We start from the raw sequence: 19,168 nt of genomic DNA, 5'->3' as shown, positions 1-19,168 counted from the left end.
TTACTAACTTAGGAAATGGGCAGAGGCATGAGGTGTTTTCTGCCTGCACTGATGATGGGAAGGCTCATTAAGAAAGTATAGTAAAATTGGAATATCCACAATTATATTTCACAGGAAAAAAATGTGTTGTAATGAATTCAGAAAATGTCTGTGTTATTTAGGGAAATCCCATAATGCTGGAGAGAAGGGGGTTGCTAATTTGGTACTTTGGGTGTATATTCATCCTGCTCCCTCTGGAATTGAATTTGGTAATCATATGTTCAATTCCAAGTCAGAGAATACTAAGTATCACACACACACACACACACACACACACACACAGAGAGAGAGAGAGAGAGAGAGAGAGAGAGAGAGAGAGAGTATTATACACACACATATACATATTCATATACATACACATGTACATACATATATACATACATACATATGTACATACATACATACATACTATAGCCTCAGTATTCTGCCATTGGAACTAAGGCTAGTGCATCAAATGACTGTTCAATGGACACACAATGCCACTAACTCAACTGGATTGAATAACATCCATATACACTCTTGAAAAGAATGTGGGAGACCCATAGCCCACAGTGGAATTTACTAAATGTGGATATCATCAAGGATCAAAATACAAACTGGAAGCCAGTATCAACTATGGTATCTGAAAGACTAACTGTTAATTTATATTACAATATTTACAGCAATTACACCTAGGGAAGTCATATACTTCCTCTAGAACTGTTTATTTTAAAAGATTCAAACTCAAACCCAGTCCTCAACTTCTATTGCTTCTTTCTAAGACCTTCTGCTTTATGAATATAAATTCTGAGAGAAGATCAGTAGATTTCTAATTTGTCAGGAGCATTAGAACAACTTATCAGAAATGAACACCAAGGATGTTTTTCTGAGACCAAAGGAAAAGGAAATAAGTAAGCTAACTCACTATCCCATCTACCTCAACTCCTCAAAGCAAAGTGAAGCCTACATCTTATTATGACGGTCTCCTTTTCCAACATCTCAGCATGGATTTCAATAAGGTATCTTTCTCCTATTCATTTTCTTATATTTGCTGAGTTATGGATCTCTCCAGTCTAGATAATCACAATTATGTAGAGAATAGTGTTTTCATAAGACAGAGAAAAGAAAAGTGCTCAGGTGGATTCAGGTTAGTGAGTTATTAGTTGGAGAGGTGGCTCAGCAGTTAAGAGCACCAGCTGCTCTTCCAAAAGATCTGGGTTCAAGACCTAGTACATGGTGGCTCACAAGAGCCTGGAACTACAGATCCAGGGGTTCTGACATCCTCTTTCACTCACTCACAGACACTATCATGGATATACCAGCAGTCCAGTTCAATAGAGTGGGGATAGCAAACATGAATCAGCAACGGAGGCATGACCTAGCAGAAACAACCAGGCCTCAGCCAAATCAGCACAAGTCAGTAGGAGGAACCAGGGGGAACACCAGGAGAAGTTCTTGATTGTGCCTCTCTCAGTGAAGTGAAGATCAGTGAGACTAACAAGTGTTGTACAGCTAGATCTATCAGCAAGCCAAGTTCTGCCCCCATCACTGTCCATTGAGTCCTTATTTATCCTCCCTCCAAACATCATGTGTCCTTCATGGGTGCCTCAGCACATGAGTCTGACTTAGCAAGACTCCATGTGAGTCTGTATCAGCTGACATCACTCTGCCAATCAGCCAGAGTCCACTGAAGCGGCAAGAAGCCACTAGCACATCACCAGAAGTGTTTTGGTACATTTCTTTCGGTGGAGTCTCATCAAATGGACTTCAACTATGCAATGTTAGGCCAACCAATATGAGGAATCCTTCATCATGTGTCCTTTCACATGCTTGTTTTAGCAGAACATCCATTTATCTGTGTCTGCTTCAGCAAAATGGTCCTTCAAGAGTCTGCTTTAGCCTTTCACCTGGGTCTGCATCAGCAGATGTACCTTCACGTGTCTGCTTTAGCAAAACACCATCCAACACAGCTGACTTTCCAAAGAACCCCCAAGTTTCTCCTTCACTACATTGTTAATGTTGGCATGCTATCATTACACATTTAAATAATATTCAGCTAACAGGAACTTGCTTATTACCCAAGTGGGGCATAACTGAACTCTTCTCGGTCAAGAGATTATAGGAAGCTATAGCTTTACTTAGTTCATCACAATAATTACTTAAAATGTGGGATAGGACCCTCACATTATCAAAGTAAAAAAAAAAAAATCAATCATTATGGGAAGCAATGTGGGGTTAAGTTTATGAAGGAGAATTCATTCGTGCCACATCAATTCAACCCATATCCCTGGTTAGTTATGAACAAAGAATTTGGGGTCTTGGGGAAGAAGATGGAAGCTGCCTCAAAATAATCATTGTCACAAAGGGATATTTGATGTGAGATTCTGGCATGAGACAGACCAGCCTCTCTTGAAGAGAAAGTGAACTAGGGATAGAGTGTAGATCAGAGGTATCACACTTGCCTCAACAAATTGTTTTCTCAACAACATTTGAGGGCTTGTGTTCAGTAACCAACACACAAAGGTAAAAATTTGAAGTACTGTTTTATTGGTAGTGGTCATGTTTAGAGAGTTCTCAAGAGTTGTGAAAGTTATCTGTTTCTCCTGGAGGGAATTAAAATTAATGTGTGGTCATATATAAGTCAGTATCCATTCTGAGTTCACTGGATAATGGTGTTAGTGCACAATGTTTTCGGTGGTGCCTCCTCATCCTTCTATGAGTGTGTTGTTTTAACTATCCAGGTTTATTGATTTCCTTTCTGTTGTTCTAATAAAACACCCTGATTAAAAAAAAAACTTAAGGAAGAAAGAGTCTATTGTAGTTTACGCTTCCAGAAAGACAGAGTCCATCCTGACATCCTGATGGGAAAGGCACAGCAGCGGGAACATGAAACTCGTCTGATATTCAGGAAGCAGAAAGATCACAGTTTTGTCCACACATAGAAAACAGAAAGAGTAGGAAGTGGGATGAAGCTATAAACCCTCAAAGCCCACCCCCAATGACATACTAGCTAGACTCCAGCTACTAAAGGTTCCATAATCTTTCAAACAGCACCACCTGTTGGAAATCAAGTGTTCAAACACCTTAGTCTATGGGGGACATTCTCCTTTAAACCATCATGCTAGGGAAATTGTAGATAGGTCTACAATATTGTTATATCTACAATATAACAACATAATACAAAGACTTCTCTGTTAATCTCTAGAGTGACCTTTGTTACATGTCACACCTGTTTCATCCTCTATTGCTTTATAGTGAGGTGATTTCACATTCAGCCTCAAAATGCAACACAGTCCTATCCGTATCTCATGTAGTTCTTTACAGATGTTGGCCTAATGTAACCAAGACACAATGACCAACAACACCAAGAAGTAACATTTGTATATTATTGAAGATTAAAGGTGTTATAGAACTTTGCCAGTTTATTTTTATTTTAAAAGTTTATTTCTAATTATGTGGGGAGGGAGTGCTTAAAGACATAGGAAGAGGAACACAGATTCAGATACCCTTGAGAGGGAGTTGTGGGCCACCTCATGTGGATACTAGGAACTAAACTTGGGTCCTTTGGACAGAGTTCTTCATGGTTGAGCCCACTCTCCATCCACCACCAACACTTCTGGATATGACATCAAGCACTTGTTTATCTATCTGATTTAATTATTTTGCATGGTAAATGTGGATAAAAGTGTAACATGATATCCTGTAAATATATTCATTTTTAATTAACATAAAATTCAGAAAAATAAGTCTTGTAGTGATGCCCTTTTTTTATAAAGTAGTTTTGTATGCCTGGAATATACTTTATATTGTTTTAGTTCCTGGAAGACATTGAATGGGAAGAATTCTGTGTGACAAGTTTGTTTAGTATTCTTTTTAGCTCTCAGTACTGGTGGGTTTTTTTGTTGTAGTGCCTTTTTGTTTATAACATTTCAGTGATAAATCTGCTGTCATTGTCCCAGGGAAACAAAGCCAGTTGCTTCCATGTTTCTTTCTTATCACTAGCTCATACTCTATCATGAATAGTCTTATAAAATTTTCATGGTTTTTGGACTTCAGTACATTAGTAATTTTTAGATTTGGAGTTTCTATTTTCATCCAATTTGAACATTTTCTGTGTATTGTTCTTTAAAATATCCTGCTTTCCCTTTTTTTCCAAGTCTTTCTCTGGAAATGCTGCAGTATTCACTTCTGTGTGTCTGTCCATTCTTGTACTTCATCCTTGTGTTGGATGATATATTTTGTTAGGTGTTCAAGTTTACTCTCTTCAATCCTGCCGTGTGTGTGTGTGTGTGTGTGCCCATTAATTGCATGTGTGGTAGTTTGAATATGCTTGGTCCATGGAAAGTGCCACCATTGGAATGTGTGGCCTTGTTGGAGAAAGTGTGTTACTGTGGGGGTAGGCTTTGAGGTCCTATGCTCAAGCTCTGCCCATTGCAGGAGAGACCCTCCTTCTGGCTGCTTTTGGATCAAGATACAGAACTCTCAGCTCCTCCAGCACCGTGTCTGCCTGCAAGCTGCCACACTTCCCACCATGATGATAATGGACTGAACCTCTGAACCTGTAATCCACCCCCAATTAAATGTTGTCCTTGTAAGAGTTGCCTTGGTCATGGTGTCTCTTCCCAGCAATGGAAACCCAAACTAAGACAGTATATTTCACCTCACCCATCAGTTATTTCCTGCCTGTTTCCCCACCAGGTTTACATGGGGTAAAAAGATATTGGAGAAAGAAGAGGTCAAGGCTTGTTCATGAGTAAGCTACTGCTGGATAACCAGTCACTCCGAGCAGATTTGCACAAGTCATGAGCTTGTATTTCCAGGCTCATGGGTCTTGGAAAGCTAGAGTCGCCTTTCTGACTTAGACACCTGAGGGTCAGCTCTATTCAACCCCACACAATGTTCTAACGAGCAACCCAAACTAGCACATGGAAAAGTCAATTACACGGATCACATATGTACTAGTCATATTTTTCAAAATCCAAATAGCCAATGTGAATGATGAAGTGAAACCCAAATTAAAATCACACCACCCATAAGTCGGTCCAGTAGAGATGCTTGAATAAATCCAACATCAATTCAGTGAGTGACTTCTTACTCCACCTAGAAACGGGAAAATATGGAAGGACTTGATGTTCAAAAAATAACCCTAAATCCATGGAAAAGTTTCATGAAGGATGTTGAAATTGGCCTGATATTTATGAATAGGTGAGGTATCAAGATAGGCGGAAAGAAAGCGTGAACGTGTGTTATGGAGAAGTGCTATAAAAACTGTCAAAATGCGCAAAGAGAAGTTTCGCCAGATCACAACAGACTGGAGTGATTCCTGGCTCCTTTGCACATCTCTTCCTACAGCGTAAATAAGCAGATTTCTCTGTGACTAAAATACTGGAGTTCCTGAGCTGTGAATGAGATGTTTTCATTTCAAACTCCTTTATTGGAAATGGCGGTATGAGGAAAAACTTAATTAATCGACACACAGCATTTAGGGCTGGCACATGGCCATTCACTGTGCTCCCAATCCCAGGACCTCCCCCTGAGGGGAAGGAGTCGGGAGACCAAACACACAGATTTTCCTGCCCTCCTTTGTTGCATGTTTGCTTAAGTTGCTGCCACCTGTGGGAGTAAACAAAGGAGCTCACTTAGAATCTTTTGTGATTTTTGTCTTACATACTCAGCCAAAATGGATTTTGTTGTTGTTGGTGGTGGTTTCTTTTTGCATTTTTGTATATATGTATGCATGTATGTATTTGCTGTGTATGATTTTGTGTGTTGTATGTATGCACGCATGTGTGTGGCATTCAGAGGTGGATGTATTCATTAGAATACACTATCCTACTGTATTCATTGAGGCAAGGTCTCTTACAACTCAGATATCTTTGAAATGTCTACTCTTCTAGCCAGCTTGGTCTAGGGATCTTCTGGTTCTGCCTTCTGAAGTTGGAGTTTCAAGCTGGCATTTATGTGGGATCTGGAGATTTAAATGTGAGTCCTTATGTGTTCAGCAAGTATTTTTACCTCTGAGATTACATAGATCAGAGAGAAGGGTCCTGTCTTCTTCTCCCAAGCCAAATGTGATAGCTTGGACTGTGCCCACTGGACTCAAAGATCCCGGGGACTGGCATTTGACTCAAGTTTGACAACTCCTATAGGCAGTTGGCCTGTGAAGTAGCCACAAGTGGTCAGGTAGAAAGGCCCTAGATACTCTACCATCTAGTAACAATGGCTTCACTGTTCTTTACTTTCAACCTTCTTTGTGTAGGTTTGGACTGAACTGGAATTGTAAGAGTGGACTCTGAGTGAAAGATTCAGTCATCTTTCTAGAGCAGTGGTTCTCAACCTTCCTAATGCAGTGACCCTTTAATACAGTTCCTCATATTGTGGTGACCTTCAACCTTAAAATTATTTTTATTGTTTCTTCATAACTGTGATTTTGCTGCTGTTATGAATTATGATGTAAATATCTGTGTTTTCCAATGTTCTTAGGTGACCTTGTGAATGGGCCATTTGACCCCTCATGGATCATGATCCACAGGTTGAGTACCAGTACTCTAGAGCCAATTGCAGATCACTCAGTGTCCCCTACCTGCTTGGTTGTTTTCACAAGGTACAAGAACATGGCTGGGCACAGGACACATGGTCATAGGAACTGACAGGGCAAGGTGATTGTCAGGAATAGTACAACTATGAGAATTCATGCTTTTGCTAAAGTTGATGGCAACCACCTACAAAATAGGATTATGTTCCCCTCCAGTCCTTACCAGTGCCTTTATTACCCCCAAACACCAGACTCTGCCTCAGTATACCCAGAGGGCTTTCCACATCAGCACACTGAAGAATTGCGGTGATCTTTGTGTTCATGGCCAGAATTGCTATTCAAGTACAAAATAGTTCACATGGACACTAGTTATAATTAACACTGGCCAAGAGCCTATTATGTGGCAGCTGGAGAGGCAGGGAGATGATTTAGAGATTAAATTCTTTGCTCCACAGGGGAGGGTTAAAGTTCAAATCTGCAGACACCTAGCTAAATGCCAAAGGGAGTAGTGGCCCATGTGTAATTCCAGCCCCAGAAGGTGGAGAAGGATCCCTAGAACTAGCTGGCAAGTGAGACTGACCATATCTTGGAGTTGTGGGTTTGATTAAGAGACCCTGACTGGAAGAATGAAAAGATAGAGTGATTGAAAAGGATTCCTGACAGTACCCTCAGGCCTTGGTAGACGTACACACACACTCACACATGCATGCATGCCCACACACCTGCTAAGATTCATACAACACACAAATATGCTACATACACCCATGAAAAGAGTTGAAGGTGTCTCTATGTGCTCACCTCAAGGACCCTTGGAGGTACGTCCTGCTTTCATCCCAGACACTTTACAAATATAGGAACAAAGTGGAGAGATACATGGTTCCCACAAGGAAGCTGCTCACTGGTCAATGAATACCCAGGCCATAGTTCAGGGATCCCATAGTTCTGTTTGCTGGAATATCCCAGCACACCACCAGCAAAGTGCCTTATGGGAAAGGCAAAGGCCAATAAGGAGCTGAAATGAAAATCACATGTTGTGTTAACTTATGAAATTAGATAGATAGATAGATAGATAGATAGATAGATAGATAGAGATAGAGAGCAAAAGAGCAAGAGAGAGAGAGAGAGAGAGAACAAGCTGGTAAAGCCACCCTGTTATAGGGCAAAAACAACAGTAGCATAATCTCATGCTTCAAAAAAGTGAGATGCATGCAGCAGGGAGCCATAGACATGCCTTCACTGCTCGTCACGGGCAAGGAGCTACAGTCCAACAATGATGAAGCTCACCTGAGCCATATCCCTCCCCCATGGCTCTCTTTTGAGAGGGGAAAAGAAAGAATTCCCCTTTCCAATCCTTTGACTTACTATAAAAATAGAAATAAAGATGCCTGAGGTGTGCATATGTTGCATATATGTAGCATATTTATGTGCCATATGAATGTTCGTGTGTGTGTGTGTGTGTGTGTGTGTATTTGTACATGTACTGAGACCGGAAGGTGATGTCAGGGATCAATATCCACATGCCCTGTATGACTACTTCATTGACTTGTTACATGGAGAAATACAGTTCTCCGGTCTTTGCTTCTCAGTCTCTCCAGTGAATAATGAGACCAGAATCCATTACCCATTGCCCTGAGACCTCAAATCTAGACAGACACAATGATGAGCGTTCCCTTTCCAACTGAGTGGCAGAGAGGTGGCAGGAGCTATGTGTTTGTTCTCTGTAATTGTCTCCTCTTCCCTCTCAAGGTCCAACCATAGACACTTGCAGAAGCCTCTGACCCCCCTCCCCCAGCCTTGTCTCTGATACAATCAACTTAGTAAAACCAGTTTTTTTGTGAGATATGCATGTGTGTGTGTGTGTGTGTGTGTGTGTGTGCATATTGTCTTCAGTAAGTGTTAAGTGTTTAATCATAAAAACCCATCACCCTATTGTGACTTCACTGTGACTTACAATTTAAAAAATTAAAGACGGAGATGGAGGGGAGGGGAACTGGGAGAGAGAAAACAAAGAGTCCATCCATGACTGTTTTAATCGAAAAGCAGAAAATGAATAGAACTGTCTCTGGCTGTGTTGCTTACATCAGACAGGACACACTGAATGTTATCAGGCTCTCTCTCTCTCTCTCTCTCTCTCTCTCTCTCTCTCTCTCTCTCTCTCTCTCTCTCTCTCTCTCTCTTTATTAGACATTTTCTTTATTGACAAATCAAATGTTATCCCCCTTTCTAGTTTCCCCTCTGGAAAACCCCTACACCCTCCCTCTCCCCCTGCTCACCAACCCACTCACTCCCACTTCCTGACCCTGACATTCCCCTATACTGGGGCATATAAGCTACACAGGACCAAGGGCCTCTCCTCCCAGTGATGACCAACTAGGCCATCCTCTGCTACATATGCAGCTGGAGCCATGAGTCCCATCATGTGTTTTCTTTGGTTGGTGATTTAGTCCCAGAGATCTCTGGGGGTACTGGTTAGTTCATATTGTTGTTCCTCCTATGGGGCTACAAACCCTTTCAGCTCCTTGGGTACTTTCTCTAGCTCCTTCATTGGGGACCCTGTGCTCTGTCCAATGGCTGTGAGCACCCACTTCTGTATTTGTCAGGTACTGGCAGAGCCTGTAAGGAGACAGCTATATCAGACTTATATCAGGGACTCTCTTAAGGACCGGCCTGAATGTCCTCTCAATATATAATATGCCTTCTTTCCAATTGAGAAGCATTATTGCACATTAATTTCGGAGTCTGTGTTTGACAAAATAACTTGTGTAGAAGCAATCTGTCTGTTGCCCATCCACTGTTTTTTTGTGGTTTTGTTTGTTTGTTGTTAGGACATGGTCTCTCACTGGGCTGGAACTTGCCAGTTTCCAGAGTCTGGCTAAAAAGTAAGCCCTAGTGATCCATCTGTCCCCACTTCCCAGCACTGAAGTTACAACCACACACCACTCTACCTGGCTTTTTCACATGAGTTCTGGGGATGAGGCATAAGTCCTCAGTTTGTAAGGCAAGCATTTCACCTTCGATGGCTCCTGATTCTGTAGCCCCAAAGCACATCTCTTATCTCTTCAAGATCCCCAAAGACTGGCCAATGTGTCAGTGAGACAGACAAAAAAGGGTCAGAAAAGATCCAAGCACTTCCTTGATTCACAGATTGTGTTTCCCCCGCTAAAACATCTCCAGCCTTTAAAGACATGGAGAGTTTATACAAAATACTCATTATCATTTGTTAGAAATTCTGCCCATGTCTCCCAACTTGAAAGAGTCAATAAAAATGCTTCTACACTTGTGGATCAAAGTCAACCATAAAGAGAAGCTTGTGTTTTTATCCAGCTTGAGTGGGGTGGGGGTCCCTTAGGACCTGCACTTAGATTAGTGGGATATTAGTAACTTCTGCACTGAAACTAGCCTTTAATGTTTCATTTCCTCTGTTTAAAAGCCATTCATTAGGTATCATTTCTCTCTCTACACTCCACGCTAAACCCTCAAACTACAAGATCATAATCTAAAATCTGTGTGCTTGAGTGCATGGACATCCTTCTACGTGCCGTGATCTGCAAAGACATGGGAGCATCTCTCATTGTTGCTTCTCACTGTACACTTTGTTTAAGACAGTTTCCTGTTTGCTAGTCCCAGGAATGTGAGGAGGTATTCTCCTGTCTCCATCTCCCATCTCACCATAGGAGCCCTGTGATTACGGAGGCTCAGTTCCCTGTCTGGGTACTAAGGGATCTGAACTCAGGTCTTCATGATTGTGTGGTAAGTGCTTTACCCAGTGAGCCATCCTCCCAGCCCTGCAGATTATATAGACTCATAAACCTTGTCACCCAGTGTCACCTTGGCAAGATTTGAACCAGCTTGCTGCCTGTGCCCTGGAATACTTGCCACCTGACCCTACCTGCCCTTGGAGGTTGGAGATGAGGTGGCCTGGCATCAACGACACAGACTCGGGAGCAGGTGAAAAAAGATGCAGCAAGATCATCTAACACTGCTGTGAGCTCCTTTAATACCCTCCACCCTTGCTCCATTGGTCCCCAAAAGGTGCCTCTTTTAAATAGCAGTTCCTGATTGGATGGCACTGTCTGCATCAGCAATCCTTGGTCTCAATTAGGTCCTCCTGCAGGAGATGCCTTTGGCATTTAGGTAGAGGTGGCTGCCGCAGCAGCTGTTTCTCCTACATATCCACCCTTTTGTTTTTAAATTTTGACAGCTCAGTGGGAACTGGGGTACTATTGCCTCAACATTGCTGACCCCACCTGAGAGCACTCCAGTATACTGGACTGTGCCTTCCTCCTACACCAGCTAAGTCTGAATGCAGAAATAACTATGTGACCCCCTCCAGGAACTCAGGTCTGTATCATCTTCCAGGCTTGCAGGTAAGCATCCTACAAATTTGAACTTTGTACAACTGGAGTTTCTCCTTTAGGCTTAGATTGGAGTTATGTATAGCCTTTATTTTGAATGATTCATGTACACACACACACACACACACACACACACACACACACACACACATACACACACACCACAGGTTTTTCCCCCTAAATAATTAGTTTGCAAATCAATGTGAATGGGGACAATGTTGACAATGTTTTTAATCCCATTCCAAATATGTATTTCTCTTTCCCATTTTATTCACTAGACAAGGGAAAGATCACAGTTCACAGCCAGGATCCCCAGTTCTAGAAGAATCAGGACAAAGAAAGAAGTTGAACAGAGCAGCCAGCCTTCCCAGCCTTCCCTGTGGGAATACAATGAGACCTTGCCAAAGTTATGACCATTTTTGGTGTCAACAGCCAGTGCAGGCAGCAGGTGCTCATTCCCTTTCCTGGGAATCCAGCCTTCCCCTTCTCCCAACTCTCTGAAAGGTGACTGATACATCTTCATTTTTCTCTTAAAATAGTACCTTGAAGCCAGGTGTGCTTTAATCCCAGCACACCAGTAGCAGAGGTAGAGGCAGTCTCCAATCTCTGAGTTTGAGGCCAGCCTAGACTGCAAAGCAAGTTCCAGGATAGCCAGGGTTATGCAGAGAAATTATATCTGGAAAAACAAACACACCAACAAAAAAGAATAGCACCTTGAAACTTATGTATTCAGAGTTTAAAATGAGTCTAATGAACAAAGGTAAACTTTTTTGAGGTTATCCTTGACCTCAGAGTTCAGAAAATTATGTGGGGCTACATGGCCTTGTGCCTACACAAAGTTTCTTTTTAAAAAAAATGGGGGGGGGGGAGTTTTGACTCCTTTTTCAATGACTTCTGTGCCTTTACTTGGGAAGTGGTGAAATAGTCACGAGCACTTCATTTGATCAGCAGTCTCTGGGGCTGGAGTCTAACAGCTCACCTTAAAGAATTTACTTTTGCTTCTCTGGGATTCTTTGCTGGTCTCATTTATTTAGAGGACACCAGAGGCCTAGAGTCTCCAGCATTTGAATGAGTCATGGTCCAGGTGTAGAACAGGAACAGGCTGGCTTTTTGATGTGTTATTCACAAAGGGATCTGTAAATATATAAAGCCAGGCTCAGCTTCACTGGGAGTCGGACTAATGTCACTTTGCCTATGAGAGCATCCCACAGCCAGTAGGAAATAGCCAGGTCTGAAAATGTGGCTGTGAATGAGGTTGTAAGAAAAGTGAGTGAAGACTTCTAAAAAGATCTACTCCCTACACGGAGTCATCTACAAGGCTCGTAAGAAGACAAAATGCCTTGGTGGGGAAAGGAGCTTTCTGCACAATCCTGACAATCTGAGTTCAATCCCCAAACCCCAGTTAAAAGTGACAGGAGGGAACCAAGTCTATAGCATTGATCTTTGACCTCCGTATACATGCTATAGCATGTCCACATGCACACAGGCATGTGAATGCACATACACGTGCACACACAACGATGAAGATTAACAGCAATAACAAACTTAGGAATAAATTTTAAAAACTAAAGAAAAATAACTTCTGTGATGGAGAATAGAGCATTTCAAGTTTGCTGCTTAATTAGAGTCCATCTTGGTCTTGTTTTGACAACCCCCACCCCCACCCTGAAGAGTCATTCTTTGCTTACCTCTGGGTTATCTTGTAATGAAGAGGAAAAACCTTTGGACTGTGTTAACTAAGCAGACCACTACCGACAGCTAAAAGTCCGAGTCTCTTCAGACAGTGTCTGAGGCCTAGGGCAGAGATTGCTTCTTATAGCTGGAACTTACCTTTGTAATCACCATCAAAGTGTTTATCTTGATTTCATTTTTATTTTCTTTTTTCTTCTGCTATAAAAATCTTCCTGAAATTGGAAAGTGCTCATATATTGGAACGTGAAATTTGGAATAACCCAAATGTGCATTCCCCAGTCCTGGTCACTAATATTTCAATCCAGAATAAACTATATTTTCTTTCATTTGAGGTGAGAACTGTTCTGTGCATGGATAAAAATGGAAAGTTTTTACTTTTTAAGCCACTTTAAAGAAATGTCTGGCAACGTCTACACTTGATCTTAGCCAAAAGGCCGAGAAGCCATGTCTGGCAACGTCTGATCATCCTGGAGGTGCATACATGCTTGGACACAGAAACCCACTTGTAGATATTTAACTACACACAAGGAGACATGTGAACCATGAGTGCTTAAGAAATCACCCACATCACCTGCCTGGCCATAACAATGTCCCTGCAAGGATCCCAACAGCTAACGGATGCTGCCCTGGCTTTGAGCTCGCTCGCTTCCCTCCTCCTTGATAACTACATGGCTCTCATCTTCGTTTTACACATTTCCTACTAATGAGGGTTTAAAATGTTTTAAATTAAGTCCCTCTCTGTCCTTCTGACCCAGTGCACTGGGTAGTTACATTCAACAGCCATCAGAATTCTTATCAAAGTGTTCCAGGCAGCTTGTCCATTATATTCTATTAAAACGATCCCGCCCAAAGTTGTCAGAATTCAAAGACTGCAGTATCTGTGGGACATTTTGTCAGGAATATATTCATAGATTCACTTTACTAGTTATCAAACATGTCCCATGAGTCTGTGTTTAACATCTCATTTGGTAACATAATTCAAAGAAAATGGAAAAAAATGGGCAATATTTATTCATACGGCTGGATGGATTTTGCTGCGATGTTAGATAGACACATGCTGGCTTCTCTACATTTGAACAACACACACAAGGTCAAACAGAGAAATGGAAATAAGAGAGGAAGGGTGAGACAGAAATGTGAGAAATCCTAATTATGTAAGTTTCTTACATAAAAGAGTACTTTTTCTCCTTATGCAATCATTCTTATCCCTTCTAAAAATAATGAGAATGTTATTCTCATAAAAAAAAAAGCAGCCATCTGTGCTGTTCGTACAAATTTAAAGTCTCATCTCTTAATCCAAAAGTTTGAAAAAAATGTGCATCCCACTGGATCCCCAGACGCTGCTGTGAGAGACCCAGAACTGTGATGTCTGCAGAGGTAGAGAGTCTCAGTGGGCTCGTCTATGATACTAGGGCCAGGAGGACACTGATGTCCACCTTTACCGTGGCCCATCAGCATGCACTGTGTATCTTGACCTTCTTGCCACACCTCACCCTCTGCCCATTTAAGAGTACCTGGAATCCTGCAAGCTAATGGGTGCTTGACAAAGAATATAAGAAACTGCACCAGAAGGTCCTGCTCCTAGCTAAAGGGACATTGGTAGTTGATGGCTGTTCATGAAAGGAGAGGGACTTTTCTTTGGCTGTGACCATTCCCTGGAAGATAACCCCACAGTCATATACCACATATAGGCAAAATTAACTGGACTCAGTGGGTAGGTTGTTGTTTTGTTTTGTTTTGTTTTGTTTTGTTTTGTTTTTGGTTTTTTGGTTTTTTGTTTTTGTTTTTCTTTTTGTTTTTGTTTTTTTTTAAGGAAGAGATGAAATGGGAAAAGGAGGTATTAGGAGAGTTTCAGGAGGTCCTTGGGAGGTTCCAGGAAGGTGCAAATAGGAACAGGATGCACTGGGTTTGAGAGATGGTGAGGAGGTTAAATGTTCATACTCCTCTTGAGGAGGATCCATGTTCTGCACCCAGCACATACCCCAGTTGCTCACACCGTTCTATAACTCAAATGGCAGGGGATCTCTTGCTCTCTCTGGTCTCTACAAAAAACCTGCATCCACATGGCATAAACACACACACACACACACTTTTAAAAGTGAAACAAGTCTTTATAAAAGATACATTTTACTTGAGTTACTTTTCAATTGTCAAGATAGGATACCATGGCCAACCAAGATAACTTATAAAAGAAATAATTGAAGTTAGAGTCTCCCAGTGCCAAAGGGTTGGTCTATAACCATCAAAGGTCACCATCACAGTACATAACATGACAGTAAGTAGACAGGCATGGCCCTGCAGCACTAACTGAGAACTCACATCTGATCCACAAGTACAAGGTACTTTTTTCTACAAAGTCACATCTCCTAGACCTTCCAAAACAGTCCAACCAAGTAGGGACTCAGTATCCAAATATATGAGCCTATGGGCACCATTCTCATTCAAACCATCATATATGACTAACCAAGACATGCACAATGACAGCACCTATTGGCATAGCAACATACATGGGGAACCTCACAAGGTTTCACTCCTATGTGTGGGCACTCAATGGCTGCTAAGAGAGCGATGACCAGTCTTCTCCAGGGATGAGACCCCTGATAGGTCCTCCCGTCCTAAGTGATCAACCCTAAACACATGTACATGCAAGAAACACTAAATGAACTCAGCAGGCTGTATTTACATGTAAAAACATATTTATAAGTATTTGTGTATGTACATATGTATACATGTAAGTATATGTGTAAAAATAATTAAATGCCAATGATTTGAGAGGGTGAATGTGAAGAGTGGACGAAGGGAGGGGTGAGAATTATTTGAATCAGCACTCATGCATGAAAGCCTCAAATTTTTTTAATTAAGAAGTTCATGGGGTCAGTGACTAAGGAAAAAGTGTGTGAAAATGTGATAAATAGCTCCTTGGGGGTGGGAATTGACTGATAATAAAAAAATAAAAAATCACTGCTTAATGTGTGCACACATACACATATAGCATGTACACAAACATATATGCACATACACACACTCACAAACATGCACATACATACACACATGATCACACACATACACACCCACATATATACACAAATATACACACATACATATACACACATACACACACATATATACACACATACACATACATATACCTACATACCCACATATACACACGTATATGTACACATAAACACACACATATACACATGCATACATGCACATATATACAAACATACACAGGAATACACACACATATACATACACATATACATACACATACACCCACAACCCATATATACACACACACATACATACACACATACACACACATACAGGCATGCACACACACATATTTCAAAGAAAGAAAATTCTCATATTCATAAGGCAAGTTCACAGCTGAACTGCAGTCTAGAGAGTCTGGCCCCTGGGCTCACATTGTAAACATTATAAACAAAAGATTATGGCCCTGAGGACACGGACAGGTGTTAAGCCAGACATGTCACTGGCCTCGGGGTGCCATGGTTGTACTTTTTATTCCTGTTGCTGTTGTTAGTGATAATCCAACTCACTGTGTTATTGAAAAGTGTCAACAATACAAAGTGATGAACCCATATGCATTGTGACTATTATGCTACATTTTCACCTCCGTGAAAGTGGAAAACACGAGAACAAAAGCAGAAAAGCAGCTCAAACTAGTGTGCTGTGAAAGATGAAACATACAAACACAACTGTTTACAAAGTCTGGTCGAGAGAAATGCAAATGCATTCACATTGTCTTTGTTTTCATAGTGATAGGAGACACAGTCATTGCCACCTTCCTGAGAGAGCTGCATTCACCATGGTGCCAGAGAGGTGGGGAGAGTAACTGCCAAACAGACACTCCTGTGTTTCAATCCCAGAAGTGTGGCTGGGAATCTGAAGATCTTCAAGAAGTTATTTAAATTTTTTAAACCTTAAATTGTATATGTGCATGACAGTGCAGTGTCCACAGGGGCCAGAAGAGGGCGTCAGATGCCCTAGAACTGGAATCACAGATGTTTGTTAGCTGCTCAACATGAGTGCTAGAAACCAAACTCTGGTCCCGTGAAAGAGTAGTAAACGCTCTTCACCAATGAGCCTTGACGTTTTTATTTCAGAAAATACGAATGACAATGACATTGAATTTCAGAGGATGCTATGAGCTTTGTACACACAATACACGCTCCTGCATTGATGATAATAGACTGAACCTCTGAACTTCTAAGCCAGTCCCAATTAAATGGTGTCCTTATAAGAGTTGCCTTGGTCACGGTGTCTGTTCAGAGCAGTAAAACCCTAAGACAACTTCTCAAGGGGTACCTTAGACTTTCCAGTCTTCTACTATTCATGAAGTGTGTGTGTGTCTTGATGTAACTGGAATTTTCTTCCTTGAACTTTTCCTTGGCATATATCCTGCAAGGTTGGAGGAGTCAAATGATAGTCTCTAGTGGGGCTGTGGACAGGGAATGTGCCCTCTGCTTCCCAGTCCTTCAAAGTAAGATGAGGTATGTCCCTGCTGGTCTTACAGTGTGCCTGGCTTATAGGAAACGTGCAAACCATTGCCTGATGTGCAAGGTGCTCTCAGGGCTGGAGAGACAGTTTAGCAGTTAAGGGCACTTTCTGTTCTCCCATTTCCCAGTAACTATGTCAGGTGACTCATAATTATTTATAACTCCAGCTCTAGGGGATCTGATATGTCTGGCCTCATGTACACATATCCACATGAACACAAATATACACATAATTTAAAATTTAAACTATAATTAATTATAATAATTAAAATAATAATTATCTTATAAAATTTCAAATTAAATTCTAATTAAATAATCATATGTAAATATTAAATGAGTGAAATTTAATAACAAAATATAAAATGCTGGTATAAAATTAAATAACAGTTAATACTATATTAATTGCAATTACAATATTTTTTCAAGATAACAACTCTCTCTGGATAAGATGAATCTGTGGCTAGAGTCATCAGCCATGTAGATATCATGGGTACTTAAGGAGTTCTTAAAATGCAGGTCATGTGCTCAACAGGGGAAATGCCAAGACTCTAGAGGACTCCAGTGGGCTCAATAGCCATTGAAAGGCCCATGTCTGGAATGGGGGACATTGAAATGCATTGTACCAGGTTTATCAAACTTCATGATTGTCAAGCAGGTGAATTACACAGACTTCTATCCTTAATACCTAGAGGTCCTTATTCAGGTTCTCTGGGGCAGACAATTCAAACCTCTATATCTCCTCAGGCCTTCAGTATCTTTAAGCTATTTACTTGGGCTGGAATCCCACAGGGGACAGAATCTCTGTCACCGTATTTTTTTTTCTCCCAAGAAGAGTGACACACAGTCACATCTGGACTTTGTCAGACATTCTGAGATACCCCAGTCCTGGGAAACAGAAGCACTTTTAAAGGGTGTGATTAATGACAACTGTGAAGATATGTCTAATTTGAATTCCCAACCAAATTAGTCTCTGTGATAAATTAACCACAAGGAGAACGAGAAGGGTATGATCCCTGCAATTCCTCTGAGCATCCCAGGGCTGGTATATGGTACACTATCCCAAAACAAGATGCACAGGCCTAGGGAGACTCCAGAAATGGGCTTTGAGGGAGTCCATGATATTGGACCTACCTACATAACAGAGACGGGGTCCCATTTCTGTCTCATTAGTGCAGGATGTGGCAACCTGGCCATTAGAGATTTCTGGTTCTGGTTTACAAAACATGAAGGAAAATCTAACCATCTGCAAAGAAAATCTGTAAATGATTAACATGTAAACTTGTAAAGAATAAAAAAGTGAGATAGAGCAGTGTGACTCCAGGTCTGAGCATTCATAAGGAGACAGAACCCAGAGCAGATGGGGACTTTCTCAAACACAAACCTTGGCTTAGCAGAGATGTCCTCTTAGTGTGCTTTCTGCTACTGTGACAATAGCCATGATGAAAACCAACTTGGCGAACAAAAGGTTTATTGGCTTACACATCCCCATCACAGTCCATCATAAACGGAAGTCTAGGTAGGAGCCTGGAGGAAGGAAATGAAGCAAAGACCGTGGAGGGATGCTGCTTAAAGTTAACTTGCTCCCACAGCTTACTCAGCCTGCTTTTTTATAGCACCCAGGACCACCAGCCTAGGAATGGCACGGCCCACAGTGACCTGGATCTCCCCTCCCCCATACCACCCATTAATCAAGAAAATGTCCCATCCACATTGTCAACAGGCCAATCTGATAAAGGAAGTTGTTTGTTTGAGGCAGAGTTTTTCTGTGTAACCCTGGTTGTCCTGGAAGTCATTCTGTAGAACAGGCTGGCCTCAAACTCACAAAGATCCACTTGCCTCTGCCTTCAGAGTGCTGAGATTAGAAGTGTTTTCCACCACTGTCTAGCTGAAGGCATTTTTCGTAACTGATGTTCCCTCCTCTTAGACAACTCCACTTTATGTCAACTGTCAACTTGACAAAACAAGCAAACACACACACACACACACACACACACACACAATCAGCATAAGTGTGTTCCCTTCCCGTCCCTTGTTTAAGGACT

At 41.4% G+C, this 19,168-nt stretch overlaps 1 long non-coding RNA gene across 2 annotated transcripts in view; it reads right to left on the bottom strand.

Annotated features, from left to right (window-relative positions):
• Positions 1-18,652, bottom strand: part of LOC115031127 (uncharacterized) — a 49,332-nt gene extending 30,680 nt beyond the window's left edge. The window contains exons 1-5 of one of the 2 annotated variants that reach the window (XR_003836741.2): positions 18,508-18,652; positions 12,739-12,812; positions 11,888-12,042; positions 11,451-11,584; positions 7,352-7,565 (exon numbers count right to left, since the gene is read on the bottom strand). This is a non-coding gene — a long non-coding RNA (uncharacterized LOC115031127). Of the gene's footprint in view, positions 1-7,351; positions 7,566-11,450; positions 11,585-11,887; positions 12,043-12,596; positions 12,703-12,738; positions 12,813-18,507 lie in introns of both variants that reach the window. The other variant, XR_003836740.2, reaches the window with a different exon arrangement.
• Positions 18,653-19,168: the final 516 nt, after the last annotated feature.

This window comes from Mus caroli, unplaced genomic scaffold (genome assembly GCF_978045245.1).
Source record: "Mus caroli unplaced genomic scaffold, Mus_caroli_1 scaffold_4, whole genome shotgun sequence".
NCBI lineage: Eukaryota > Metazoa > Chordata > Mammalia > Rodentia > Muridae > Mus > Mus caroli.
The sequence above is the reverse complement of the archived record's forward strand: the minus strand, read 5'-3'. Positions and strand labels throughout refer to the sequence as shown.